We start from the raw sequence: 7,638 nt of genomic DNA, 5'->3' as shown, positions 1-7,638 counted from the left end.
GAGATCCTCACTGTGAATCAGCTCACACCGGTTCACAGTTTTGAATAAATATATCAAAGTAATCTGTGATCAATTATTACTGAATTATGCAAATGACAAATATTTTAGAGAAGTCAGAGCATATTTAGGTTTATTCCTATAATGGCACTTCCGTTCCTGATGTTCATGTTCTTATTGAGTAGAATATGGTCTCTAAAGGGAAAGGAAACATCATTCATTGAAACCATCTGTACATGTTAAATCCTTTATGGGGTGGTTTTGATTTCTTTTGTATTTTGTAATATATTATTTTTTATTATTTAAATTTTTTAATTTAAATATGTTTGACCATGTTCTTCCTCTCCCCCAAGTCCTTCCAGATCCTCTCCCCAATTCTACCCACCTGACTTTAAGTTCTTTCCCAACAAACAAGCAAGAACTCAATACAACAACAAAATCCCACAAACCAAGAAAAATATCCCCCCAAATCCTACCAAACTGTAATTTGGTTATGTTTACTATGTGTTTTACATGCATCAGTACTCATTTGCCAGGAGTAGAAATATAATGTTCATATAGAGGCCATTGGTATTTACCACATATTCACGTGTGCTCTAAGTTTATCAGACTCACAAGGTCATGTTCTTATGTTAAACAGTTAAGCGTTGGGAAAAATCATATGATTCTTGTTCAGCTGCCTTGAATAGGAAAGAATTGCTGTACTTCCCAGGCTAGTTTCTCCCCCAGGTCTACAGGCTCCTCATGGAGAGAGCCTCATTGGCCTATCATGACAGGTGCAACATACAAATGCTTTATATTAATCCAATGGAACTCTGAGATAAATTTGTAACTGCAGTATACTTTATCCTAATACATCTGTATAATTTTAGAATATGCTCCATTGATTATTATTTATTTTATTCCTTTTAAAGATTTTTTAATATATATAAGTACAATGTCACTGTCCTCCCTCAGACATACAAGAAGAGGGCATTGGATCCAATCACAGATGGTTGTGAACCACAATGTGGTTGCTGGGAATTGAACTCAGGACCCCTGGAAGAGCAGCCAGTGCTCTTAATCACTGAGTCATCTCTCCAGCCCCCCTGCCCCCGACACACTCAATTTCATATTTATACACTCACTTTAGGCAACCAATTATTTTGCAGGGCCTATGAGGAATGAGTAAAGATGTGAGGTGTTTGATAACTTCTCTGGATACAAAAAAAATAATAAATTCAGCTTTTATTTGAGTATATTCCAATACTTTTTTGACTTTGTTAATTTACTAGTTTGAATGTAATATGACTTGCAGGTGAGTGGATTCTTCTCCCTCTTTATCCTGGTGTCTTCCACTGCATTACGGTAATTATCATCCTGGCTGTGTAAGTGAAGCCTTCTCTTCTCAATACTAGCTCCAGAAGAGTCTAAAGTTGCTTCCAATAGGCAGCAGGTAGTCTTTCTTAAGATAGCTCTCTTCACATTGCAGTTGGGTGGTGAGGACAAACAGATGACAGAAGCCTGTATATCTTGGATACTTGATGTCTCTGAAGGAAGTCAGTCCTTCAGTGGACAGTAATGAAAATAATTTCCGTGATACTATCATTCAGAATATGCACAAGTGGCTTAAGCATGGGAACGCTTCTAATTTGAGCCGGCTTTCTTGTACTAGAAATGAAGGACAGCTGTCTCTCCCCACTTTTATCTCCATGATCAAGGCTGTGCATTTTAAAAGTTTTTTTAATATGGTTTCTTATTAATGATATAACTTTAAGATAAATTTCGTAACTGAATAAGAAGATAGATGCTCTTTCAACCTATAACCAAAAACCACTGGGTTTTTTTAAAAAAATTTTTATTACAGATTTATTTATTTATTTTATGCATGTGAGTATACAGTCGCTGTCTTCACACAGCAAAAGAGGGCATTGGATCCTGTTAAAGATGGTTTTGAACCATGTGGTTGCTGAGAATTGAACTCAGGACCTTCGGATGAGCAGTCAGATTTCTAAGTTTGTATTACATTCATTTGTGTGTGGGTATGTGAAGATGGGTGGGCAGGGCAGACGGCAGATTAGAGGAGATCGTGTGGGACTTGGTTCTCTCCTCCCACCATGTGGGTAGCAGACACTGAACTCAGGTATTCAGCTCAGGAGCAAACACCTATATTCACTGATCCATCTCAGCTCAAAGTGCGTAGATTTTGTTAACTTAAATAGTAGTGAAATGTTGTTTAAATCCAGTTCTTCAGACTGAATTCTAATGTCATTGCTAAATTCTATGGCTATTTAATGACTTGGAAGAACAGAACCCTCTGTGTTCACCCCTTAAAAACAATGGTTACTAAAAACCGAGATTATGCTCTCTGAGCAATTTTTAGTTCTAATATTTCACAGTTTTACAAGCATGTAAAAATATCTAGTTTCATGTGAGAAGGAATAATAAAATAAAAAAATATTTAATAATGATGATCTTACAAATTACTCTGACCTTTTAGAATTTATCTACACCATCTTAGTTATCTGACAGTGGCTATTGCACCTCCAGAGACAATTAGATACTCCATATCTCTAGAAAGTCTGTGTCTTATACACTGAACTAGAACAAAATAAAAGCTATAAAGTACCTTGAGTTCAAAGATGTTTTGATTTGAGTGTCAGAGAAAATTCTCCCATTTATGCAAACATATGTTGTGTGTACATTAAGCCATGGGTTTTATTTTTGTTTAATATCATGGTGTTATTGAAATAATATTATTCAGTTTTCTAATTTGTATTAACTTTTTTTTTCAATAGTACTATGAGGAAACATATGAGGGAAACATAAATTTCCGGATGGTCATCCAGGAGACACATCAGCCCAGAATAAATCATCAGGCAGGCATTTCTTTACCGTGCTCACTTTTTCATTAGTGTTTTCACTTTAATATGTTTTAGCCAGAATTATTAATAATGGGATGAGTAAGGACATGGGTATTTCCTGAGAAAAATCTGCAGCCATAAACACAGATGGAGTCATGCAAATAACTATAATGACCACAAGGTGGCAAAGCATACAAATCTACTTCACTCAGCCTGGGCTCTTCCTGAAGGACCTGGGTGGGGGAGGGGCTGCTTCTAAGAGGGTCTCCTGGGCAGAATAGCATGATTATATTCATTCCCCTAAATTGCACTTGCTCCAAATTCCTGGCTCCTGGCATGAATCTATACACCACATTACTACTCTAGTTTATCATAAACATTTTGGTTTTAGCATCAAATTGAATTTAAAAAAAGTCTAATGTGTACATTAAAGGCAAAATTATTAGGGCCTCTCTTATGGTGCAAAAATTCATTTGATTGTCACGTTGAGTCAGTTAGAAGGTAAGTTCAAACTGAACATGTGGTTATATGTTGTGGCTATGTTTTTACATTAGTTATCTTTGTGAGATACAATGGCGTTACTGCTAATGTCTGGGGCTTCATAAAATCTAGCCTTTGATTCCCGTGCCACGCACAGCCTGCATCCTGGGCAGTGGTTTGTCTTCAGAGTTTGCTACTCCTCCATTCCTTATGCCAATTTCTCCGTGTCCTTTCCCTTTATCTGGGTTGCCTTTTTGTCATCTAATATTCTAGGCTCTGAAAAGTTACATGGGCTTTTTCAATGTATTAAATATTTTGGTAATATACCAGTATTTTCAGTTTCACATCTAAAATGGCAATCATGAAGAAAGTTTACATAATGCTTAAATTACCACTTACTTTGAGAAATAAACAGATTTTCTAGCCGAATAATGCTGTACAGCTGCTAAGTGGCATTTTTAAGTACTTTTACAGTTTAGAGAAATTATTTTGTTGTTAATTTTTAAATGCTAGAATAGAGCTGGAATATGTAATCTGTCTAAGTGCCTTAAAAAAGCTCAGCTATGCTTCACATATCACCTTGTCCAGACCCACCATAGCACTTACCATGTTAGTCCATGATTATTGCTTTCATTTTCATTTTAATTTGTTTTTAATTGCTTAATTTTTAAAGTGTGTTTCTTGTGATACCATTATCCTAAACATAATCTATGGACTACTTTATGGGAATCATAGGTTATTTATATGATACCCAACTACAAGACTCATGACTCTAGCCAGACCTATAAAATTAAACTTAGAAATTTTGCGATGAATTTCTATAGCCTTACTATGTGATATGATGCTACTCACTTATGCCCACATAATACAGTTTCTGTATTGTTAGAGTAAAATTGTTAGCTATGGAAAGTAGCTAGCAATCTGAATGTACTGAGTCCTAACTTTCCTCCATTCCCAGTTTCTTGATTACCCACCAACTTATTGCTCCATTTTTTTCCCATTTCAAATTATTATATTCTTGGAGCTAAAGGTCTAAACTCTATAGAATTTATAGCCAGGAGAAAGTAGAAACTATGCTACAAAATGGGACCAGAAGCTGGAGAGCAGGCTGTATCTCTTAAGTATCAGTGACCAAAAGCATCTTTCTGAAGAAAAAAGTCTGTGAGCAGCCACAGTCACTGTGGTGAAGCAGAAATCTACTTTACCCTTCTCAAAACAATAGGAGAAACAGCCTGAGGGGAGATTTGATATGGGGAAGTATCCCGATATCCAGACAGAGGGTACAAAGAAACCTTCTGGGGGCTCCTACAGCACATTAGAATTTTGAAGGCATGTGGAGCCACTCTTCTGAGATTTCATGAAAGAAATAGGAAGCCCAGGAGGCTATGATACTTTCATAATATGCATTATTGACTTTCTCTGTGCCTCAGTTGCCTCTGGTCTAAAATACTAATGAAGATAGCATGGCATTTGTAAGCATATTGCAGGAATAAATGCTGACAGTGGCTGGCACATAGTAAATGTTAAATAAATATATGTTAATCATAGTATGTAGAAGCCAAAACACATTGCTGTGAGCTTTCTGGTAATTACCAAGCATGCTCAGACCCTCTGCAGACTCTCATCCCAATACACATCTATGTCCAAATTAATTCTCCATCCTAATGTAGTCTCAGGTGGTGATGGCACAGATTACTAAATCAAGATCAAATTATTTACCTTTGGTCTAAAAAGAGAATCAGCTTACAATCCATACAGCTCTCAATGCATAATGATCTCCTCAGAGAGACATCTTCAAAAGACAATGCTCAAACTGAATATTCTAGGTAGAAGCAGGCTTTAATGTTTTAGCTTTTGTTCTTGAAATAGAAACGATGATGCACTCTCCTCAAATGAATATTAATGAATATAATTAAAGACACATTAAGACAGTCTACTGATTCACTTGGAGGACGGCTGACAATTCTTTAGGCCAATACTAACTTAGACATGCAGGTGTAAAAGACATTATATTTTGTCTGTTAGTTATTTTCTCATGTAAAAGATATTTTAGCTTGATTGGCCAATAACTTAGAAGTTTCTAATTTTTCAATATGGCTATGATATAGGTCAAAATGACTTTAATATCCTCTTATCCCTCCTTGAACTTATCAAATGTTTAGTCTCTTCTAGAGTTATGAGACTATATTGATCTGTAGTTATAGATAATTGACGTACATAATTCTGTACCTCAATCCAGGTAAGTATAAAATTTCTTAAAAGAAAAGGATTTTTCATTCTATTTTAAAATTTTTGTGTTGTATTTTATAATTATAATTTAATTTACCAATGATGTTATTCATATCATCAGTTATATAATAATAATATAAAAATACTATTAAGAGAGTGGTCACTTTATAATTTATAGGGAGAGCAATCTTACTTTCCAATTATACTAATTTATTTAAAAATCACTATCTCTAATTCATTTAATAGATCTCTATCTCGGTAAAATTGTTTCATATACTAAAATAATCATATTTTTTGTATTGCAGTTTTCTTAATTCTTTCAAATTTGTCACACACACACACATATATATGTATCTATATATATATGCATGTATATATGTATAATTTTCCCCAGTTCAGCTCACTATCCATGCTGTAAGATGTAGTAAGTTGATTTATAGCTCTCAAAAGTGACATGTACAAATCCTAAGCACTTGGATCTGTGATTTTGACCTTATTTGAAAAGGTGTTATTTCAGGCATAAGTACAGGTCTCGAGATGAGCTAATCCTGGATGAGAACAGCTTAGTGTTCAACAAAACACGTCTTTATTGGTCACAGAGACAAAGAAAAGGCCACCTGAAAACCGAAGTGAAGATTGGAGTAATGTGTCCATCAGCCAAAGAACTGAAGCCAAGAGAAGCTGGCAGAAGGAAGGTGCTACTTTAGATCTTTATGGAGCTATTTATGTCTGCTCTGTAACTCGGAGACAATACCTCTCTTGTCTTAAATTTGAGTGTCAGTTTGATAAGACAGCCAATGTATAGTGGTGTGGATTTTCAATTTCCTACAAAAGCCCATGTGAATTAAGATGATGGCTCTCAGATTGCCATAAGGAACTAGCTCTTTAAAGGATGAACCCAAGTGTCGCATCATTGTGGGTGCGCTCTTGAAAAGCTTGGAGCACCCCACTCCTTCCACTTTTTTCTCTTTGCTTGTTGGAGATGAAACAAAAGTTGGAGCTATCTTCTTCAACCTTGTTGCACTCCCTCACCAAAGGCTCAAAACAATGACAGCAGTCACAAAAATCAAAGCCTGGAACTTCCAAAGCTGGGAGCATAGATAACTCTCCATTAAAATTGAATTGTTCTAGGTATTTAGTGATAGTAACAGAGAACTCACCAGCCCAATGGAAAGTCTAATCCATCACAGATGTCTAGAAATTCATGACATATATAGATTTGTTTGGTAAATTGTTTTATTTATTTATTTTTATTGGATTTTTTATTTACATTGGAAATGTTATCCCCTTTCCCAGTTTCCCATCCATAAACCCCATATCCCATCCTCCTAACCCTTCCTTTATGAGGGTGCTCCCCCTCCCCACCCAACCACCCATCCCTTTCCACCTCCCTGCCCTGACATTCCCCTACACCGTAGGGTCTAGCCTTGGCAGGATCAAGGGCTTCTCCTCACATTGATGCTCAATGAGGCCATCCTCTGCTACATATGCAGCTGAGCCATGGGTCTGTCCATGTGTACTCTTTGATGGTGATCTAGTCCCTGTGAGTTCTGGTTGGTAGGTATTGTTGTTCTTATTGGGGTGCAAACCCCTTGAGCTCCTTCAATCTTTTCTCTAACTCCTCCAATGTAGATCCTGTTCTCAGTTCAATGATTGGCTGCTTGCATTGTCTCTGTATTTGTCAGGCTCTGGCACAGCCTCTCAGGAGACAGCTATATCAGACTCCTGTTACCATGCACTTCTTGGCATCAGCAAGAATGTCCAGGTTTGGTGACTGTATGTTTATGGGCTGGATCCCCCAAATGGAGCAGGCTCTTGATGGCCTTTCCTTCAGTCTCTGCTCCAAACTTTGTCTCCATATCTCCACCTATAAATATTTTTGTTCCCTCTTTTAAGAAGGACTGAAGCATCTGCACTTTGTTCATCCTTCTTCTTGAGCTTCATGTGTTCTGTGAATTGTATCTTGGGTAATTCAAGCTTTTAGGCTCATATCCACTTATGAGGGAATGCATATCATGTGTGTTCTTTTGTGTTGAGTTACCTCACTCAGGATGATATTTTCTAGTTCCATCCATTTGCCTATGAATTT

The sequence above is a fragment of the Rattus rattus genome, chromosome 7 (assembly GCF_011064425.1).
Source record: "Rattus rattus isolate New Zealand chromosome 7, Rrattus_CSIRO_v1, whole genome shotgun sequence".
NCBI classification, from domain to species: Eukaryota; Metazoa; Chordata; class Mammalia; order Rodentia; family Muridae; genus Rattus; species Rattus rattus.
Note: the sequence above shows the minus strand (reverse complement) of the source record.